Here is a 23,586-nt window from a genome sequence, read left to right on the forward strand (position 1 = left end):
TTAGCTAAGCAGGGTCTGCCCTGGTTGCATATGAATGGGAGACTAGAAGTGTGAACACTGTAAAATATTCCCCTCAGGGGATGGAGCTGCTCCGGGAAGAGCAGAAGGTTCCAAGTTCCCTCTCTGGCTCCTCCAAGACAGGGCTGAGAGAGATTTCTGACTGCAACCTTGGAGAAGCCACTGCCAGTCTGTGAAGAAGACCAATGGTCTGACTCAGTATATGGCAGCTTCCGATGTTCCTGTGTTTGTAATTGTGACACTGTGCATTACATATTTAATAGGTTCATCTGTGGTTACCTGGTAGATAGATCATCCTGTCTGTGGACTACAAAAGCTTTTGATTCCTTAAAGTTCTGTGATCCTGGGCTCAGAGAATGGTCTGACAACACTAGATACTTCAGAGTTGCTAAAAGTAAGCAGATGGGTACCTGATCAGTAACTGAATGCAAAACAACTGGGAGCTCCACAAAGTGGCCCCGTGAGAAGGGCGTGGCAGGCAGACAGGGAGGAAGGTTTTGTTACCTTATCTACCCCATAGATGATCCACAGAGGGAGATGGGTGCATGGATCGTGCACCCAGATTATCCTCCACTACCTCCAGCAGCTCAAAGGGTTGGGGGATGGAACACATTGTCCCACCCCACCCCCCGGAACTCACATAATGCACATCGCAAGTGTGCGGTGCATTGTGGGTGTCTCCTAGCGCTGGTCAGGAGCCCCACAGTCTGCCAGCCCCAGATGCAAGCAGCTGGGGCTGGCAGATGATCTGGAAACAAGGGACGATCTAAGAAAAACTGTCATCTTTTAATAGTTGTAGGTCTTTTATAAATGGAAAGTGGTATCAAAATAAAAATGATTTATCTACTAAACTAAAGTGTTATGTGGTTAAAAATCAATATTTAAAGTGGAAATCCCTTTTAGATATAGGTTCATTAAGGTTATCATGAGGAAAGAGATTATTGATCATTTGACACTACTCATCCACTATCCTAATCATTATTGACAGAACACCTATTCAAGCTCATATCTGATGGATCTTAAATTGTATGAACTAATAAGAACAAAGGAGTACAGTTGTAGATTGCGGGTCTTTATCAAGTGCATATTTATATTATTTTACATCAAAATGTTTGTTAGGAATGCTGTGTATGACTAGGTATAAATCCACATATGATGATATTTGTAGAAAGTGCAAGAACTTTGTCTACCAATTTTAAATAGATGGTGATTATACGTTCAGATGGCAACTATTCCTTCTTTCTCAGACTGTGTACCATTTGGCAAAGGAAGTTTCTTAGTTATCACCACAAATAAGCTGTGAAATTTATTTTTAATTACAGCTGACATTTCTGAGCGCGCAGCCTGAAGCTCCTGTCTTACTGCAAAAAGATGTCATTTGACAGCTCCAGAAAGAGACATTAACAAGTTCTAGTTTTGGAACACAACTTATCATAACCAGTAAAGTTTGGCTTGCATCAAGTCTAAACCTATTTCTGCCAAATCCAGACACAATAATCTTTTTGTAGACAGAGTGCAGCTCTGTATGTAGTAAGAAACCCCTTTTATTAGGAATGAATCATGAGTGGCTGAAAGCAATATAGTCAATTTTCGGTAAAAAGCCATATCTGTTCCTGTAGCGTCTTTTCATAAGATGTCTGATGGTTACACTGATGACTTAAAATGCAAGGCAAAAAAGAGAACACATTTACAAAATAGTTATTGCTTTGCTTGCCTTCAGGAAAGGCCATGGTTGTATCTATGGTCAAGGACTAAAAGTTACAACAAGCCCAATGGTACCCAAGAGGAAGTGATCTATCTATCCTCTATAATAAAACGCTTGGTGTCCGTCCGTGGATATAAACATCTCTAGGTGGTGATTTTATACATCATTTCTGACTGATCCACATGTAACTGTCTTCCTTCTCTAAGATAAAGGGTTTATTTTTTTGCTTTGGTAGTAGGGAACTGACAGGGGTGGCTGGCTACCTGCAGTGACATATGTGAATAATTATGTTTTCAAAATGGACTCAGCTTAGAGAGGGATGGGCCCAGCTTTAAATGGGACTGTATATCCTTTTGAGTGGAAGGATTCTACAGCTTGAGCCCCCTGCCATTTGAAGCCATCGTTATTTAGGATAAGGACCAAAAGACAAAAGAATGACAATATGAGAGACAGTTCTTGATGGGGGGATAGTAAGAGGGATTAGAAGAGGGGTCTGATAGGTGCAAGATGTCAAACATCACTCTGAGCTAGTAGGAAAGCAAAAAGCCAATGGGGTTCATGGAAGCAAGTTTGTTCCCCAAAATGACTGCCCCACACCTGGGAATGGTGCCCTTGCCAATGCTAGCTTGATAAAACTGTATGAGTCACTGGCTTGTGAATGTACTGTGGATATGCAGAAGTGCTCTGTTATGAATTGGCATTTCCATGTGGGCATCCATACATGGCAAATGTGATTTACAGCAGTTTACAAGCTGCCATAATTGTTTAAATCACAGTGGCAGTGTCAAATATGAACTAGTCCAGCGACTCCTCATGGGGTAATTGCATGGGGGCAACATTTTGTTGGGCAACCTTTTGTTGTTGCTCAACTCCTTTGTCAGATTTCAAGAACTGCAGAGGATAACACCAAACTTTCCCAGGAAACTGGTCTTTTGTGCTGTCCTGGACTGGTCCTGTATGAGAATGAACCACAGTAACCCCTAATTTGAGACCAAAAGCCTCTGACAGCCTCAGCACATCTTAACTCAGTGCATCCCCATGGTGTACAGCCATGAAGCTTTGAGGCCTTTGCTCTAGATGTTGAAGAGAACATATTCCAACATCATGAAATTCTACAAAGCCCTCTTTGTAACCTAGAACTGCCTCTATTGAATCCCCAAAGAGAATTCCACTAGAAAATTGGCTTCCTAAACCACAGATGGTGAAACTGAAACAGGCATAACTTGATTCCTTTCTGTGCTACTTTGGATGAATCTGGCCATGGATATTTAGCTTTCTAGTAATTTAAAAGCAAAGAGTCAGATCCATTGAGGTTTCCTACTGCCTGTGTCATAAGGCATAATTCATCACAAGTTGGCTGCTTCCAGCACTAGGTTTTAAAATGCCACATGCAATTAAAAATATAGGAAACAAAATGCCAGAAACCATTCCTGGTGTGTATGTGGTGACAGGAGCTATCTCACCTGAAGAGAAATTTGAAGATAAAAGCTTCCTGCTTTCAGATTTTTCCTACACTTTGCCTACACTTTGCTTACACTTACATCCCTTTCTCTGGCCTTTAAAAAACAACAACTACAGGAATAATATTTAAATTAAGACACACATTGTTCATCTCCTAGCATGTGTCACACTAATTTGCTCCTTGGGAATAGTTTTCCAACCTTTTGTATTAATTTCCCTTAAAGCGAAATTAGACTCTGGATGCCTTTGTTCTGTAGTTGACTCTACTGATAATTGTGCAAGTGTCTGAACACATTAAGACATTTTGTGGCATTTCAACATTCAAAACACACTTTTTTCCTCAGTTCAACTAGAAAGAGTTCACTTTTAATCTATGATGGTTTCCTCATTAAACTCTAAATTGTTTTGGCGGCTAGCACCTAAAACAAACAACTACTTGGCAAGGACAGGCATTCTGCCATATCATAACAAGATGCATAAGAACACAAGAACTAACCATCAGGAGAAGACCAAAACAGCAGCAGAAGTCACCACTATAATGGTGTGTTCTCATACTCCCTCCCCTACCTCTGCTGCCAAGATAGTAATGGGGAGGGTCATAAATGAGCTGTGAGAAGACCACTAGCACTGGGTGGGAAGAGAAGAAGCAGGTTGGGCTACATTATCTCACTCTGTTGGCTGAGGTCAAACAACAACATCCCCCTACATCAGAACCTTTTGTTAGACTGTTTCCTGGTCACATAAGAGGCTTACTGTGCAGTCCAACATACCATGTGGAATTGGTGGATGCCTCTACAAATGTCTCTCTCGTCTGCTCTTATTTAATGTGGCAGTAATAATCCTAATTTTGGTATGAAAGTTATGCTCAGACCTTCAAACAATTCTAGTCTGAAGTGTAAAGACTAAAGCCAAAAGCAAGCTTTCCAACTATACTAAAAGGTAAAGTTGTGCCATCAAGTCAGTGTCAAGTCCTGGAGACCACAGAACCATGTGGTTTTCTTTGGTAGAATACAGGAGAGGTTTACCACTGCCATCTCCTGTGCAGTATGAGATGATGCCTTTTATCATCTTCCTATATCGCTGCTGCCCGATATAGGTGTTTCCCATAGGAAACATACCAGCCGGCATTCAAAGCTGCAACCTCTTGCTACCTAGGCAAGTTACTTCCATGCTGCATCATTAGGTGTCTACAGATAATGATAATCATAATCATAATGATAACAATAATAGCACCAATAGTTGTTGGTGCCCTTGATGCAGTACCAAAAGCACTTGAACACTATCTTGACACTTTGGGCATCAATAAAATTACAACACATCAACTACAGAAGGCCACACTACTCAGGAAAGCACAGATACTACGACAATATCTTTAATTTTTCTTTAGATATCCTAGACTCTTGGAAAGGGCTCAATAATTAAAGTACCAAATCCAGGCAATAACATCTGGTAGACTGTGTGTAAACAGCATGATAATAATATACCACTTTCAGCAAAATGTTCTTAATGTGGGCTGGGAAGACATGAGTCCTCAGATAATTTCCCTCTCTCCCTGATGTTTCGCCAGTGCCCTTTGAGTCCAAAGAATTCTCCATGCTCCTGAAGGGTTCCGCAGAAACATGCTGCTCAGCAAAATGTTTCCAATCTTGCAGAGACCTTCTGGTGTGCAGGGAGTGCTTCAGACGGCAAGAGCTCTGGTTCAACAGCATGCACACAGCATGCGCAAAGGGGAAATTGTGTGAGAACTCCTCTCACACCCTTGCAGTCTCTCAAGGGTTGCATAGTTCATTAGTCAGATGTCAGCCAGTGTGGTGATAGTCTGGATCCTATTTATCACCAGCAACAACACTGACAACAAAATGATAATACAGTGGTCCCTCGACTTACGTAAATAATCCATTCCGAACGCACGTTCGGAGGTCGAAATTTTCGTAAGTCGAGGAGCGCACCACGGAAGTCTGAAAACATTCATAATTTGAGGAAGCCGCATCTAAACATTCGTAGGTCGAGTAAGCTGAATCTAAACCAGCAACTACTTCCAGTCTTTTTTGTCGCTCGTAACTCGAAAACAACGTAAGTCGAGTAGTTCGTAGGTCGAGGGATTACTGTACTTCAAACAAGAGATAATACAGCAATGTGATCATGACCATCTTCAATGTGACCATGGCAACACCAATACCACCCACTGATCACAGCATTGAATTATGATGTTGTTCCCATATTTGCCAATCTTGGAAGTTAACATCAAAATATTATGGCAGCAGAATGACTCCATGACTCACCCTACCTAGAGCACATGGAAAATACAAGTAGACAGAAAGATTCCACAGCATCCTCACCTGTGCACACCACTCGGTTGTATTGATCAGGACCCAGCAACTAATGTACTCCAAGGCTCTCTGCAGACATTTGTGTCCCCTTATAATTCCAACCCAGGCATCCTGAAAATCACTAGCCTTTTGAAATGCAAACAGAAAGGATTGGAACAGAAAGACTGGCATTCCTTCACAACACTCAGCCAGCTTGTACAATTGTCTGAATGGGGAAGCAGGTTTTACAAGGAAAAGGAAAGGAAATCACTAGAACAAACAACTATGTGAGGTATAACATCAAGTTAACAGGAACGAACTCTGGGTTCTCTAAAAGCTGAGCAGAAAATGCACTAAACAGGGAAATAGGAACAACTGAACACTAGGGGAAAATTGAAAATGCCCAAAAGCAAAGCTTACCTTTTGGTTGTTTATCTAGTAAACTAATAAAAGGGGGAGGACTAGTACTTGCACATTATCTCATACATGGAACAAGTCTCTAACCACATAGTCACAAGAGCAAAAAGGAGAATCAAATGGCACAGGTCCTTTGCAACCCCAAAGGCATCCTGCCCACAGATCCATCCGTATACACCACTTTTCAGTTGTGCATTTGGTTAAAAATAAATGGAAACATGAGGGCTGGGCCATCCACTAGGCAGACCTAGGCAGTTGCCTACAACACCACAGCTCCCTGGTCAGAAGTCAAATGTGGGTACCTCCTAGCTGGTCTTTGGCTTGCTTTCCTCCTCCTCCTTCCACAGCATGCTCCATCCCCAACCACTTCCTGCCTCACTCCCTGATCTGTAATTGCTGCTGCTTAGGCGGAAGCCTTCATATAGATTTCTCAAGTGTCTGAACCAAAACAGGTAGTAGGTGGGACATGTGATGTGCGACATCCAGCCTGGTTGGTTGCTGAGGGATGCTCCTCACAGTGCCATTAAAAGCTGTCTCTCAGGAAGACAGAGGGGCTATTCTTACAATCACAAAAATCAGGCTAGGAAAATCCTAGCCCAATTTTTGTGATTGTAAGAACCACCAGGCTGGCAGCCGAGTCCGGTGGTTCTGGAGTGGCTAACCCACCCTGTAGCCCACCCCTTATCCCGGGTTTGCGGAGCGAGTGCTCCACAAACCTGGGCTATCTGCTCGTGAGTAGCCGTGGCGCGGCTCCGTGTTGCAGCTACTTGTGAGTAGACCCCCGGCCGGGAGGCTTAAAAGCATTCTCCTGGCTCGGGGGTCTCCCCAGTATGCCCTGCATACTTGCGCAGGGCATACTGGGGCTTCCGGGGGCCGTGCGGCCCCCAAGCTCCTGAGCCCCTGCCGGCTCCATCTCAGAGCCGGCCATCGTGTGGGCAGCCGATCTGGCCGCCCAGGGCTCCCTTCTCGCTCACTTTCCAAAACTGGGTCTCACAGATCATGAGACCCAGTCCAGAGTTTGGTTGACCCTGAAGATCACAGGGCCTGCACTGCTGATGGAGGGAGGCAGCAACAATAGAGGAAGGGAGGATGTCGGGTGGGGTCAGAGCTTCTCAATTTCCCCCCTCTCCCATCTTATCCTCAAACCAGAGCAGGCTAGTCATTTTCTGGTTGTCCACATGGGCTGGACATTTGACCTGATGAATAAACAGCCAGGGGCATTTTCAGATAGCGACTTTACGGCAACTTTATTTTGGGAAAGCGGGTGTGTGTTCACCTTATCAGCCAGATTTACCCTGATATTTCAGAGAGCACTTCACACATGATTTGGGTTTTTACCTCCATATTGGAACCTAACCCAATTTATGTCTTGGGTTTTTTTAAAAAAAAATCTCCTTTTTGCCTCAGAATATCCATTAGGCCCCAAACTTGCAGTAAACTTGCAGAGAAGCCTTGCTATCTGAAAAGCTTCTTGCATGGCTCAAGTTAAAGCTGGGAGTCCACACTTTTTGGCTGAGGAGTGCAAAGTCAAAATTTTCCTAGGATGCCAAAAGGGATAGCCCTGGAAACCTGCAATCCACTGCCCCCTTTTGCTCAATTTGGCATTTGGGCAGCCCTGCCTGGGTTTGGGATGCCCATGTGAACCATTGAGAACAAGGCCGATCCCAGCACTGCCTGCCCCACAAGCCTGAGTTTTTAACCCTGGTTTTAACCTAGGTTAAGGGGTATAAGCATGCCCTTTACCCCAGGTATGATATCATGTGTGTTGGACCTATAGCGCCTAACTTATGGGTGAATCCCCCAATGCACCGTGCTCATCACATGGTGCATTCTGGGATTCCTGGAGGCCAACACTCATTTTCCTGGCCTCTAGTAATCCTCACTGCTCGGAGAAGTGTGGATTGTGTGGCCACGCAACAATGCACCAAAGAGAAGATTGGTGATCATCTGGAGGAAAAATAGTTCATCTCTGCCTTCCCCACAACCTGCCTTCCCCTCCCCTCTCATAGTTGTGTGCATGACCTTAAAGCCTCCTCGCTGTTGATGTGTTATGATTGGCTGCAGTGATACTTAGCATTCTATATTGTGGCTCAGTAGATGGACTAGGAGGAGGTTGGGGCGCACTCATTTTTGGTACTCAATTAAATTAAACTTTGACTTACAGGTGTAGGTCTTTCCCTACACTTTCTTTTTCCATTAAAACATTGCTGATGTTGGGACCAAAGTCTGGGCATATATAAGACTCTACCAGCATCCCTCTGTGCCACTGAGCTTTTCTTTGTGTTGCCACTTAAAATCTGTCCCCTTACTACAAATTGTGTCCTGAACAATTTCTTGTGTTTATATAACCCATAATACACATTAGACCAGACCATACATTAGCCCAGAAAAAAACCTAACAGAACAAAAAATGTGCTACAGATACTGGAACATAACACTGGAAAAATACACAACACTGGGGGTGTGGGGAGAGAAACAGGAAAAATATATACCAAAATTTAGCTTTGGAAATTGAGCATGTCTTAAAATGTGACAATTTATATAGGACCCTTTTATATAGTAGCTACAAGAGTTGGACCCAAAATTCTGAAGCAAAATGTAGAGAGATTAGATGTGCCAGTGGCTGTCATTCTCCAGTTGCCATATACCCAGGACATTCCTAAACAGTAATTGGAATGCCTTAGAGAAAGATGCTCAGGATATTGAATCTTCACCTGAATAAGCTCTGGAATTACTGAGAAAATAAAAAATACTACCACTACTCCTTAGTGGACTGAAGAAAAATATTAGACTGGGGTGGGGGGGAATATATGGATGCATGAAGCAGTCTCCTCTTCTTTTTTATAGTTGACATCCCAAACAGGTGACTTAAAAACCTGGAAAGCAGTAAGTGCTTTGCATTCTTTGAATAGAAATGGGGTCAGAATTGATCTGAGTAGTCAAATTTATTATTACATACAGAGAATGTACAATGAAATGTGATTAGAGCGAGTGAGCCCATCGGTCCCTCGAAATAGTGCAGTCTGGATGGGGGAATCAATAGTCCTGAAAGCAAAATTGGAGGGCTGTCAAATCAACTTAATTCCTATTTTCAGAATGAGTGGAGAAGGATCACCACATGCACTTGCCAATAACCAAATTAGCTTATGGTCAGCTCAGATGCTGAGTCAATCCACTATGCTGTGTTAAATGCCATCACTCCTCAAAATGAGAATTTCACTACATACGCAAGTCTGTGTTCATATTAACAATTAGAAATCACAGCACAATACAATGAAAAACTCACAGCCAAATCAGGATCTGTATTTACTGAGTACTAATCCTGATTTGTTTTCAATTGAAATACTAATGCCTGGAATTATTATGTATTATAGACAAGCATATCAAGGAAGGTGTTATTTTTTAAATGGCAAGGCTCTGGGATTACTGAAATCAACAAGAGTTCCTGGGATTCCACTCAAAAAAATTCCCCTTAGAGGATAAAAAATTTCTACTACTGTTAATGTTAAACACTTCAGACATTACAGCTAAGTACTAAAAGAGTTCCACTTTGTCACTGGATCCTTTCCATTTCGTTTCATGAATACATCTGCAAATTAAAACAATGATACTGGAGACTATGCATGTATAGTTTTGCATAGTTGTAGTGGTAAAGGACAGTCTCTTGTTACTAGGTGATCACTATCTCGCAATGGTACCACTAGTTTCAGGAAGAACAAGGATGGATGCCTAAAATCTTCTTGAATAGCTAGTTTCCAACAAGCACTGCCTTTCCTGCTTTAGGAACCTGATGCTATATTCTGTTTACCTACTCAAAGCTGCCCTTGAGCCTTTTCTCTTGGAACCATATGAATATGGACTTTTGTTCGTTCTTAGCTACAGTTCTTGCTTTTGCTATTTCTCCTATGGTTACTAAGACAAACAAAAATACCTGCTTGATTATGCATTAGGCCTCAGAACCAGATAAAATGTTGTATCTGACTTGATCCGATCCAGTTTGACCTGACTCAACCAGACAGGAAAATTGTCAGGAAGGCTGACACTATCATGGTTGGGGGCTGGGTCAGAATGAACACAACATATTTCCGGACTCTTTCCCTCGATGGCTGCATCCATTAAAAGAACATACCATCCATTAAAAGAAAATGACATCCCGCCCAACACACCATGCTAGGGTCCTGAGCAGGGGGAGGGAATGTGCCTTTTCAATGGCAACAGTGCTCCATAGAACATTTATTTATTCATCATATTTATATACTGCCTGATGTGTGCATCTCTAGGTAGTGCACACAATTTAAAACATGAAAAATATAAAAGCGAGTAAAAACAAATTCTTCTCTCCAGATCTTTTGATTGCATAACTTAAAATAAAAAAATATAAGAGCTGCAAGCAAAGATCAAACATTTCAACGTACAGACGTCAGCTTCATGGAACACTGAAGCTGGTGTCTGTACGTCAAAATGTTCTTTCTTTGCTTGCAGCTTTTATATTTGTTTCTTTTAAGTTATGCAATATAAAGGTCTGGAGAGAAGAATTTGGTGTAGATCCATCATGCATATTGCGTCGCCAGTATATCAACTAATTCAAAGTCAAAATAATTAAAATAATTTCACAGAACAAAAAGTTAAAACAATCTCATGAGATGAAAACAATTCAATTAAAAATTAATTTCAGTTAAAAGCCTGAGAAAAAAGGGATGTCTTGCTAAAAGAAAAAAGACAAGATGCTCTTATTTTGACAGGAAGCATATTCCAAAGCCCCAGGGCAGCCTACAGAGAAGGCCCAGACCCGAGTCACCACCAAAGGAGCTGGTGGCAACAATAAGTGGACCTCTCCAGGTGATGGGATATGTGACAGGGTTCATGACAGAGAAAGCACTTGCTTAAGTACCCTGGATCCAATCTATTGAGGACTTCATAGGTAATAACCAGCACTTTGTTTTCCTCTTGGAAACCTGGTGAAGTTCTATTAAAACTGGAGTTATGTGATCCCTTTGGGTTGTCACAGAGACTAGTCCGGCTGCCACATTCTTTACCAGTTGTAGTTCCTAGACTACATACATGTAGCCTCATGCAGAGTGCATTACAGTAGTCAAGCCTGGAGGTTACCAGCATATGTACCGCTGTTTTAAAGTCATTTATCTACAAAAATGGGCATAGCTGACATATCAGCTGAAGCTGATAAAAAGCACTCCTGGCCACCACCTCAACCTGAGGAACCAGGGAGAGTTTGGGATCCAGGAGCACTCCCAAGCTATATACCTGATCTTTCAGGGAGAGTGTAACCCCAGCCAGAACAGGCAGATCTAAATCATCTCTCGGGTCCCAACTCCCCACAGTCCATAGCTCCATCTTATTTGGATTCAACTTCAGTTTGTTATCCCCCATCCAGCCCACTGCCATCTCCAGGCAGGCATTTAGGGAACTTATGGCATTTCCTGATGAGGTCATGTCCGGCTACATGTCCCTGTCCCCTTTACCAAACCTGGCTAGGTTTACCGGGTCCAGGCTCAGAGCAAGGATAGAGAGGGGGTTGAGTGTCACCCTGTACCTTCTCCATCCCAGGCTGCTTGCTCCTTGTGTCTGACCCTCTCCGGGGGGCACAGACACTCCCCACTAGCCAGCCTCTCATCCCTGGCCAGCTTCTTATATGCCTCCTCACAGGCTATTCATCGCCCAACCCCAATTATGGAGCCAACGCCCTTCTTTATTCCCTGAAATTGTCTACCCTTTACAGCTGCTGCCAATGTCTCTCCCCTTTCTCCCTCATCCTGCTCAGACCCCCTCCCTTCAGGAGGCGTGCTGATGATGTTATCCTCGCATGCCTCCCCTTTGGCTCTTTCAGGGCTCTGCCCCTAATCTGCTGGAGCCGGGTCCCTACCCATTGGCAGCTTTCCCTCTGCTTCTCCTCGGCTGACACCTGTCCCTGTCTCCTTGGGCTCCCTCACAATTCCATCCTTGGGGGTAAGGACAGCCAGCCTCACCAGACAGGTCAATATGAAGAAACAGATATGGGTGTCATCAACATATTGATAACACCCTGCACCAAATCCCCTGATCACCTCTGCCAGCATTTCATGTAGATGTTAAAGAGCGTTGGAGGCAGTATGGAGCCTTGTAGAATTCCACACTGTAGTTCTCGCTTGGCAGAGCAGTAGTCTCCAGGTGGCACCATCTGGAAACTACCAGAGAGGTAGGAACAGAACTACTGTAAAGCAGTGGCACCTGCTGTCCTCAGTAGGGATGAGGCCGGACTGGTCTGGAGGCCATTTTGAAGGCCTCCAAACCAGTCCAGACATGAGGGCGGTCCGGCGGTCCAGCACTTGTGTGTGGGGCTCTTTAAAGGCGGGGGAGGGTGTACTTATCCCACCGTGTTCCCCCCGCCGGCACGTTCATTTAGTAAAGCTTTTGGGGCAGCATGATACCTCCCTGCCGCCCCTTCCCCCAGTCATCGGCAAAAGGCTTCACAAAGGCTTTTGCGCGTGCGCACGATGTGCACGCTTGTCTCCGTGATGTGCGCGAGCACGTGACACGGAGATATGATGTGCGCGCATGCTGTGCACATGTGCAAAAGGCTGTGTGAAGCCTTTTGCCGATGACTGGGGGAAGGGGCGGCAGGGAGGTATCTTGCCGCCCCAAAAGCTTTACTAAACGAATGCGCCGGCGGGGGAAACACAGCGGGGGGGGAATATACCCTCCCCTGCCCTTAAAGAGCCCCACACACAAGTGCCAGACCACTGGACTGCGGTTCCATGCACATCCCTAGTCCTTGGCCCCCCACAGAGTCCCAAGTAAGGGACAGAGACAGGGAGAGCATGGGGAAAGGCAACAAAAGGATAGCGGGGAGGTTACGGGGTGGATTGGGGAGAGGGAGAGTGACAGCGCTGTGGGAGGGAGTTCTGACAGGCAAATTAGAAGTCCAATGAAAATCTGCAGTAACAGGAAGGCTTTTAGTTGGGAGTTCTGTAAGCCGGCGGTCCCTACTATCTTTGCAGAATTCATTCACAAGTGCCTTACATTAGACATACCTGATTTGACATGCCTGTCAGAGCGACATGACTTCACAGTCCTACTACACATTCTATGGTGCCCAGATACTGGTTTTATTTATTTTTTAAATCAGAGCTGTCCCTGACATGGCATAAGCCTGACAAATATTCCTCTTCTCGTTCTCATGTTGCCAAGCTGCTCTGACAGCAGGAGATAATGGTCTTCTGTTGATGCCACGCAATTTTGCCTTAAGTAAAATTCAGAGTAAATTAGGAAAGTTCTTCTCAGGGTCCCACAGCAGCCACAATTTTGTATAAGGCTAAAATAATGTGGATGAGACTAGTGAAATTTGTCAGGATGATTTTCTGCAAATTTTCCTAAAAGCAAAATATGAGTTTAATTTGTATTATTCTTCTGAAGCAAAATATCTGTAGAAATTATTAAGGCATTAAAAATAGATTAATAGATTATATTACAGATTATAAATGTATAATTATTAAGGCATTTAAAATAGGTTACATTTCTTAGAGTTGGGGAAACAGAAACAAAAATAGGACTTCTCTCCACCTCCTCCATCGTCTCCAAGTATCAACTCACATTCATGCAACCACCAAGGACTGTTGAAACATGGTGATGAAAGCAAGAATGGAGAGGCTTCCCTATAGGCATGTGCAATTATTCCATTTGGAATAATCAAATCTGAATAATGCCCACAGTCCCCGGCACAAAAAAATTCATCACATTTTTCAGTGACAGGAAAAGTACTGAAAAGGACTCTACTTCCCAGCAATTCCCATGCACCTTCCATACTGATGCTGAATTCAGTAGGGCTCCATACTCTTTAAGGATCCCACAGAACCAGAAGGCAGTTGGTTAGTCAGGTTTAGGGATGTGCATGGAACTGGTTTGGAGGCCCTTTATGGGTGTCCAAACCGGTTTGAATGGTGGCCAGTTCTGTTGGTTTGAAGATGGGGGGGGTCTGTTTTAAGGGCGGGGGGAGGTGCACTTACCCCTTCTCCACTTCTCCCCTGCTAGCACTCTGTGTTTTAGGTGGAAGTATCTGACACACCTGCGCGCGCCAGATGCGTGCACATGACGTGTATATGTGACATGTGCAACGTGAGCGTCAGATACTTCCACCTATTCCAGCAAAGGTGGCAATGAGGTGGCAGAGAGGTATGCTGCCGCCCCAGTGGACTTTTTAAACATGGAGCACCAGCAGGGGGTAAGTGGAAGGGGGGTAAGTGGAAGAAGGGTAAGTGCACCCTCCTCCACCCTTAAAGCAGAACCCTCCCCCACCTTTGAGCCTCCCCTGCTCAGTTCTGTTCACACCCCTAGTCAGGTCCTGTGTGGTGGTGCACATTGGAAACGCTCGCCTCCACATCATGCCAGCAAGGCAGTGCACTTTATTTGGCTTCAGCTACTCAGAGACGGACAACTGCACAAGCAAATAATTGCACTATCCCAGTTACCAGATAACTCTTTCTATCTCCTGTATTAGTCAACATCATTACATGTATTACACACAGCAACACAGAAAGATGTAATGAATTTGTTGTGAACATTTCTGTCCAGCAAGTAAAAATCTTAGCAATTGTGAAGTTACACAGAAATACTTAAGTCCTATCTTGAACCTGCCAACTTTCACGATGATTCGAAGGCTCTGAACCTATGAGATCCTGTAGTCACCAGTTTTGCCTATTGTTTTGCAAAGTGTCTGTTGCTTGTTTGACAATTGTATGGGACTCCTTTGCTTAGTAAACCTTGCACTGGTCTGACATACTCTTCTCTTAAGATGTTAGCTCAGATATGCCATCAGATATGCAGGGGGCATGGTCATGTTTGCAAATGTATAATTTACAGCCAGCATGCAGTAGCAGCCGGGAGCACCTTGCCCTGCTTGTAAAGTCAAGGAGACACATTTCCGGCCAGGTTGCAGTTCCATTTTTGAGAAGCTTCGGCCAGCACTGAGTTCCCAGCCTGGCCAGGAACAGCACTCCCGGCTGCTGCTGCAAATGGGGCGCTGGCTGTAATTTACTCATAAACTGAGTGTGCGACCCATTTGCAAATGCAACTGTGCCCTGTGTGTCTGACGTCAGACACAGGGGAATCTGACATCAGGCACAGGGTGCATGGCTGGAGCAGTGGCTGGGGCAGGGGGGCAGTGGCAGTTGGCTGAACAGGGCCACCAGCATTCTCCCTATGCCCTTGGCTGTAGTCCCTCTTTATATGAGTGCTTATTAAGTCAGTATGTTAGTCACTGATTCTGGTTAAAAAACAACAACACCAAAATATGGCTTTCCAATGTAACAACTTTCCATACGACTATTGAAGTGGAATTATGTCTTTGAGTGAAGTAATTCTTTTTTCCATTTTTTAAGGCAGAACAGACAAATGTTAAGACTATCCTTTCATATGAAGTTTAACCTTTCTTGGCTTATTTGGAGTCTTGATAGGAAACACACTGAACTGGATAATTACTTTGGCAGGATTTCAGAGAGTTGCTTTATGGGCAGAAATAAAGAGTGGCAGAAGGCACCTGTTGGCACACTTCCTATAACTCATCCTGTTCCGCAAAGAGTTCTTATAGAAGGGGATTTTGGAGTTCCTGCTTGAAGACAAAGACCGTCTGTTTTCAGTCACAACAACATTGGGCAATGTGCCTTTAAAACAAGCACAGAACCATATACCAATGCTGTATGCCACAGTATGCAGCAACATAGAATTCATTCACCAATGGACGATGCCTTCCTTTTGTAGGGAAATATTTAGATTTTTTTAAAAGAAAAAATAGGATTAATAGTGTAAACCAGTTGAAGAAATGGCTGCACTAAATAGGTGCTGTTACCAAAGTGAGTTTTCCAAAGTGACCTTCACTTACCAATTTGGCGGCAGTACAACACAGCATATGGATTTGTTTGACTTTAATTGAGAATACAAATTACAAAGGAACAAGAGAGCCTCTCAGAAGACTATGTGATAAGAAGTTCCAGTATGTTGCAATATTTACACTGCCGGTAAGTGTCACCACAGTATAAGATTTAATTATAAACAACTGTAAGTGAACAGAAGGGTGTGATCACCTAAATTAATTATCATTTTTAACCTGTGCTTATAAGCCTTATTTGATTTCTGATAAGTTATATTTATGGTTATATTCCTTTTGAAATTTGATGTCATTACTACTGAAAAATTCTTCCAGTACAAATAATAGCACAGACCTTTCGGGTTAGCATACAGCTAGAACAGATCTACTATGCTTCTGGAAATCTTTCTTTTCTGAAATATCCAAAAGGGCATAAACCCACAAATTATATATAACAACTCCATTATATCAGCCAGTCATATGAACCTATGCCTTTCATTCAAAGAGTAACAGGAAAGTAGTACAGAATAGGAAAGCTGGAAACAATGTTTAAAGCTTAACTTTGGCCAAAGGATGCTTTGTGTGGATCGTGAAGCCATATATTGTAACTCTTGAACACAACTGGTCTAAACTAGCATCATTTCCCATCCACATTACCTTTGTTGTAAAGTGAATGCACTCAGGGGCTTACCTCTATAGTTCTTATTACATGTCACTAAGAATGAGGTATCCAAATTTTAATGTCTCATATATTTTGTCAGCAATAGTGGTGTACTGTGCCACTTTGACCTTTCTGATTGGCTTGCCATTTCAGTTCTTCCTTTTTATAGCCTCATTAACCTGTGGGAGAGAGGTAGAATGGCCAACCAATCAACATATAGCTTAATGAAAAGGTCAACTGAGTCCATTGCATTTAAACTCTTTTACAGAGTAGAGGAAATATAAAAATGTAGCCATCTTAGTCCAGTGACAAAACACTGAGATGTGAACAATGATGAAGTGGTATTGGTCTATTCAGACACACACTATGACAGAAATATGAAACAACTTCTTCATAATGAAGTTTATAATTATTTTGCTGTTGATTCCATTTTGATTCCATTTTGATTCATCATATCTTGTCAGGTCATCTTCAAAAGACTTTTTAAAATACAAACAAAATTGTATTATCTTCTAAGATGATGACTTTGTACCAAAGTCAAGGATGTACCACAACTTTGCTAGCTTTCTCACATATAAACTTATTATTATTATTTTTTTTTTTAAAAAAATTCTTTCCCCTTCCTCTTCTTTCTTGGGGGAGGGTATGGGGGTAGGGTGGGGGGCAACTTGGGCATGTTGTTGCAAAATATAAATTGTTACAAAATGTTTAAAAACATTAAATTAAAAAACCTTTATAATGAAAAGCTTTTGTAGTAGCTGCAGTTTTATGAAACTACTTGTTAGATAAATTGTTCATCTTGTTTATAAAGCAAAATTAGAGTAATTGGCAAAGGATAGACTAAACATTTCTCTTGCTGTTAAAGATTTCTTAACAGGAGGTTGTCTTCTCTTTTAAGACTGCATACTTTTGCTGATGACCTCTTGGGATCCTTATGAAATATTTTGGAATGTTAATCAAGTGACCTGGCCAAATTCCAACAACAGTAATTACATTCTGTCTGCTGTATGCTTGCTTTCTATCCAGTTTCAGCTGAATAATGAATTCTTTTTCCTTCTCTCCTAAATGGTAGCTGATCGTTACTCTGTGTGTTGCTAATAGCTGTTAAAGTGTACCCTAGAGAGCACTGCACTGAGCAAGAGAAGAAGTGTCAATCACAACTAGAAAATACAACTAATATGCTCATACTACAACTTTCCTTCTGCCACTTCTCACTATTTTTTCCTTTTCGTCTTCTATTTCTGTGGTTCTTTTATTATGTTCATACTCTAACTTTTCTTCTGCCACTTTCCACTCTCTCAAATTCCACCCCTTATTTTCTTCCTACTTCCAAACTTTACTCCAGTAAACTACCATTTTCTTGTGAAGCCATGGATTTCCCTCCTACATGTCCAGTTATTCATGAAAAGTAAGAATAGGTTGCTAAGTGGGTTGGTGTTGAGCTTCAGACATAGTTTGCCTCTCAGCATAGTAATTATACATTTTGAAATCTTATTGAAACTTAAAGGAAAAAAGTTATCATGGTAACCATAGTGTGTTGTCTGCTGAGCCTTGACTACCGCATCCAGGTTTAACACAGGTGTTTGTAATGTAACATGTTTCTGTACAGTTATCTGGCAGGGCTCCTAAATTAGGGCATCAGCAGGGTCCCCCTCCCAAGGGCAGAGAGAGGAAAGGGATAAGGGAAAGCAAAGACTCGATTGTACTTAAGGGACAGTACACAACTGATTTACTTTTACTGAATGCAATACACATAGGCTGACATCTTAATTAATGGTGCATGCATGCTTTAAGCCTATGGTAGTCTCCATGCTTTTGAAGTGTGGGTGCTTTTGTGCAAGTGTGTTTATTTTGGTGCTTTCCTCATGCTCTCATTTTCTCATGCTCCTCATGATTTACTGCAAAACATTTTTTCATGAGGGCCTTCCCCAAAAAAGTATTTTCTCTCTCCACAAAGTGAGGAGTTACTCCTCAGGCTCTCTGCAGCCCTGTAAAGGTAAACTAATCCTCAGATTTGAAACGTTTCTTGAGACACTATTTAGTGACCTCTCTTCCTTGTATAAAAAGGGCAGGGATAGAGGAATGAATATGTGGCACAGATAGATAGATAGATAGATAGATAGATAGATAGATAGATAGATAGATAGTAGGGGGGATATAGATTTTTGTTTTGAATACCTACAAGGGATCTCTATGAAATTATGTTTTTAGAATATTACCTAGAAGTGTTCATTATATAATCGCTTAGGGCAGTCCATAGGTTTCTAGAACTGAAGGAAAATTCTTTCCATATTCTTTTTCTTATAGTAAAATTTTCATTTAACAAGACCTAATGTTTTGTTTGCAGCCAATAATGCTTCCACCTCTTCTAAGGAAAGGAAGTTGTGTAAACATCACATTATCAATTATCTCTTCAAGTGCCTCCAATGACAGTATAGAAAATGCAGTTCGGAAGGGAGTTTTTCTGTATTAATTAAAATGGAAATTATTTTGGTTTTGCTCAATTACCTGAATATATCTCGGAAACACTGATTTGATGGTGTAATTACAATTTTTCATGTAACATAAATAATAATGTAGGTTGTCAAAATAACAAAGAAACATGTTTTGACAATTGTTTAACCGGAAAAAGAAACTATAGTCATGTCTGAAGATTTCTCTCTCCCCCTCTGAAACATAATTATGGCATACCTGCCCTTCTGTTATGCAAATTGGCCTTCCCTCTTTCTCTAAGTCTGTAATCCCATAAGAGCTGGGATAAGAGGTAGGCAACCAAGGCAGCCACTTAGGGTGCAGTATACTTAGGGATGCCACAATGACAGTTTTAACAATTAAATGTTAAGTGAACAGTACCACACAGAATTTTGGTGTTTTGCAGTGTCAGGGGTGGAATGGATTACCTGGGGGCATAGGTATGGTGTAAAACAAGCATCTCACCTTCCTCTCAACAGTAACTCACTAATCCTACAGTCTGAGATTCAGGCTGCTCCTCAAGAAAGGCTAAATATGTTGCCTATGGCAGGAAGGCATAGCAGTTATATATACTGTATCTGGCTGGTTTACATGACTGCCTGAAAGTAAGTTAGGAACCAGAGGCTCCCAGGGATTGTGCATTCCCAGGAACTGTTTTGTGCACAACCCTTCACGTTGTGCAGAGAAACCCAGGTGTAATTCATATTTTCACTGGGTGTATAATTTTCAAAGTTTGTCTAGGGTGCACAAATGTCTTGCCCCGGCTCTGAATCCCATACATACTTACCTTGGAGTAAGCCCCACTGAAATCAGTTGAACTTACATCCGAGTGAAGTTTTTATCTATCTATCTATCTATCTATCTATCTATCTATCTATCTATCTATCTATCCATCCATCCATCCATCCATCCATCTATGATGTGGTCCTCTTTTGTGGGACAGAAAGGCCTTTTATATCTGATAATCACAAATGAGATCAGTTTTCAACAGCAGATGTGTTGTAACCACTTCTGGTTTCACTCAAAGGAATCAGCATCCAGTAAGAAACTGCCATTTAAACAGCCATTTCTGGTAAGAATATATTTTAAATAGATATCTGGATGCTAGTGTGCTGAGTGATTGGCATCAGGGTACATGCATATCCGATTTAGATTACTGCAATATGAAGAGAGAAGCCAGTCTAATAGCAGCAAGCATGAATTGTCCCCTTTGCTAAGCAGAGTTTGCCTTTGTTTACATTTCGATGAGTGACTACATGCAAGCAATGTCTGCTGTAAAATATTCCCCTTAGAGGACAGGGCCATAGCTCAGTGGTAGGTCACAGGTTCAGTCCCTGGCATCTTCAGGTAGGGCTGGGAAAGAAACCTTCAGGTAGAAACATCTTCAGGTAGGGTTGGGAAAGAAACCTCCTGAAACCTTGGGAAGTTGCTGTCAGTCAGTATAAGTAATGATAGTCTCGATGGACCAGTGTTCTGACTCAGTATGAGGCAGCTTCCTATGTTCCTATTTTGTATGTAAAACTGCCCTTGAAGATAGTTTATAAAATAGAGTTAGTACCACCCATGGCAGCTCGATTATAAACTAGAACTGGACATATGGAACACATCTACCCAATACGAAAAGAGCTAGATTGGCCTCCCAGTCAGTTTCTGAATCCAATTCAAAGCACTGGTTTAACCCCTTTAAGCTCCTAAAGCTTGAGGCCATATTATCTCAACAGACACATCCTCCCACATTTAACTGCTATTAAGGTCTTCCTTACATGTCTCCTTTAGATTTCCACATACTTCATCCTTTTATAAAACACCACTTAAGTGGCTTCCTTTTGTCTTTGCTAAACTTACCAAATTTAGTGGGAGGCCTAGCTATACCTAATCAAACAAAGTATTTCCTAAAGATAACCTAAATTGTCAATTCATTATCATAGAATTATCATAGAATATCATAGAAACATAAACTCTGAGGCAGCAGACAACAATTCTTTGCCCTCTTCCATGTGACAGTCCTTCTAGAGGTGCACCTAGGTAATTTGGGAGCCTGGATCTAAAAGCCATTGGCAAAACCCACCCACCCCCCAAGTTAGAATCCCCACCACCACACACGCTGACACACGCAGTATTTTTAATTCAGGTTCTTGAGGGCACAAACAGCAACTGAATAAGAATGTAAGAATATAAAACAGGTAGATTTATGCAGATATGCACTAGCAGAAACATGCTGACATGCAACTTAGCATATTCCTACCCCACATATTTCTTTCCCGGTTCCCCCTCTGTCTCTAAAGCAGAGGTCACGCGTGGCTGCCCACTGCAGGTCACAGTCACGCTGGGCGGCCTGGTGCAGCATGGGACAGCAGTGTGGTGACCACGCCACCTGGAACAAACTAAAGAGGATTTGGGGGCCCCCAGGGTGTGTGAAGGCCCTGGACTTCCGCCCAGAGGTCCAGGAGTAAGAACACCCCTGAGTCTTTCATGTATTTGAACAGTGCTATTTTGTTCCCCTCTGTCTTCTCCAAGTGAAACATACCCAGTTCCTTCAGCCTTTCCTCAAAAGGCTTGCTTTTAAAACCCTGGAGCTCCACTGAACTCATTGAAATTTATACATCGTTCCATGGTGTTATGCCCAGAACAGGACACATTACTCGAGAAAGTCTGACTAGTGTGGAACAAAGTGGAGTGATTAATTCTTATGGCTTGAAACTGTGGCAGTATAAAATTGTATTCACCTTTTCCATAGCTGCTTCACACTGCTCTATTCAGCTTGTGACTGAACATAGTCCTGATAATATTTTCACCTGTGCTGCAAGTCAGTTATTTCCCCGTCCTATCCCTTTGCCCATGTGCCAAGCTTTATATTTTCTCTGTTCAATTTCATTTTGTTAATTTCAGTCCAATTTTACATTCTATCGGGACTAATTTGAATTTTATTTCCAAATTTCTGAGGTGTTAGCTATCCCTCTCAGTTTTTGTGTCATCTGAAAATTTGATGAAGTTTCTCTCTGGCCATTCATCTAAGTCATGGCTGGCATCCAGCTTAACACTGTGCTAGTGCAACAAACAAAGATGCATCCACACAAGAAGGCAACGTAGCTGAGAGGGTGCTCAAAGTTGCTCTGTCTGTCTCTGGCACTCTTGGTCTACTTGTACAAGCATGGCACTTGTGCAGCAAGGGGGTGCAGATAGCTTTGCATCTTTCCATCCAACATATACAGATTGAGGAAGAGGTTTTACAACAGAAGGTGTGCCAAAGATTGTTCAAGTGCATCCTGTTGCACCAGTAGAACACTGGTCTGGAACTAGTAATGCACTTCTAGTGCACTACTGCAATATAGTGCAACATGCATTTACTAGTGAAAATGTTAGTCTGGATGTCAGTGACCAATAAAAATGGAAAAAGGGGAGAAGTGAAAGTGGCAGGTGGAGGCAGAGGTGAGGAGGTCAGGCGAGTGTGTAGGTCCCATCACCTGCCTGCCCATGGCAAGGGGACAGAAAGTGGTGACCCTGGTCTCATGTGACCCAGGTTGTCACTGCCATTGTCATCTTTGTGCTCTAAGTGGGTGCTTAGCCAACTTTGATGGATGAACCGGCCCAGTGACTGGCCCAGAGCCAGCATGGTGTAGTGGCTAGAGTGCGTTTTTAAAAAGCCACTGACATAGATGGCTTTTTAAAGAAATAAAGCCATCATGGTGTAGTGGCTAGAGTGCTGGACTAGGACCAGGGAGACCCGAGTTCAAATCCCCATTCAGCCATGATACTAGCTGGGTGACTCTGGGCCAGTCACTTCTCTCTCAGCCTGACCTACTTCACAGGGTTGTTGTGAGAAGAAACCTAAGTATGTAGTACACCGCTCTGGGCTCCTTGGAGGAAGAGCGGGATATAAAATGTAAAATAGTAGTAGTAGTAGTAATAATACTCATCCCACTTTTATTAGGATGCACAGAGTTTCCCTTATGAGGGAAGATGGAGGCAAAAGAAGAGCTGAACAATTCCATCTTTTTTTTGTCCTCTGTTAACATGTCAACATCCTCAGTGGGCTTAGTGTTTCCTTCCTATTACCTCAAACATACCTGAAAAAAAGCTTGTTTTGTTGCTGTTAGCCATCCCTAGCTCATATATTTGACTGTTCATATATCCGTCATATATTTGACTGATTTGCATAGCAATCTGAACATAGGATGTGAGTTTTAGATCATAGAATATAAAGTTTTCTGATTATAAATGTTGAAGCTATTCACTTTATAGAACATTCTGATTGACCATTCAGATCAGGAACATCTGAAAAGCAATTTTATCTGGATTTAATTGTCTAATTCTCCAATCACTTTCCTCCTAAGAATTTATGAAAGTGCTATTTCCCCCCAAGAGCTCATTTTTATTCTTTTGTAGATGATAGGATAGATAAATCTGTAAGCCCTCTGACACTGAAATAATGTCTTTCATAGTGTATAGAGATGGAAAGAGTTATTTCTTTCAAATCTACGACCTTGTTATCGCAGAGACCCATTCATTTCTGCAGTGAATCTTTTTTAAAAAGTTGTTACTTCATTATTCCTTTAAGACTTTTTTTTCCTGAACTCAAATTAATTATACTTGCAAGGCACAGTTATAGCTCTATCAGGAACTGTTAACACTCACATTTTCCCTTCAGTTTAATGAAAATGTATCAATGCCCAAATGGACACAATAT

At 42.3% G+C, this 23,586-nt stretch overlaps 1 long non-coding RNA gene across 1 annotated transcript in view; it reads right to left on the reverse strand.

Moving 5' to 3' along the window:
• Positions 1-13,047: 13,047 nt before the first annotated feature.
• The window catches only part of LOC128352232 (uncharacterized), a 91,655-nt gene continuing 81,116 nt past the window's right edge, over positions 13,048-23,586 (reverse strand). The window contains exons 2-3 of the long non-coding RNA XR_008320274.1: positions 16,458-16,606; positions 13,048-13,277 (exon numbers count right to left, since the gene is read on the reverse strand). This is a non-coding gene — a long non-coding RNA (uncharacterized LOC128352232). The remainder of the gene's footprint in view (positions 13,278-16,457; positions 16,607-23,586) is intronic.

This window comes from Hemicordylus capensis, chromosome 3, assembly GCF_027244095.1.
Source record: "Hemicordylus capensis ecotype Gifberg chromosome 3, rHemCap1.1.pri, whole genome shotgun sequence".
Lineage (NCBI taxonomy): Eukaryota > Metazoa > Chordata > Lepidosauria > Squamata > Cordylidae > Hemicordylus > Hemicordylus capensis.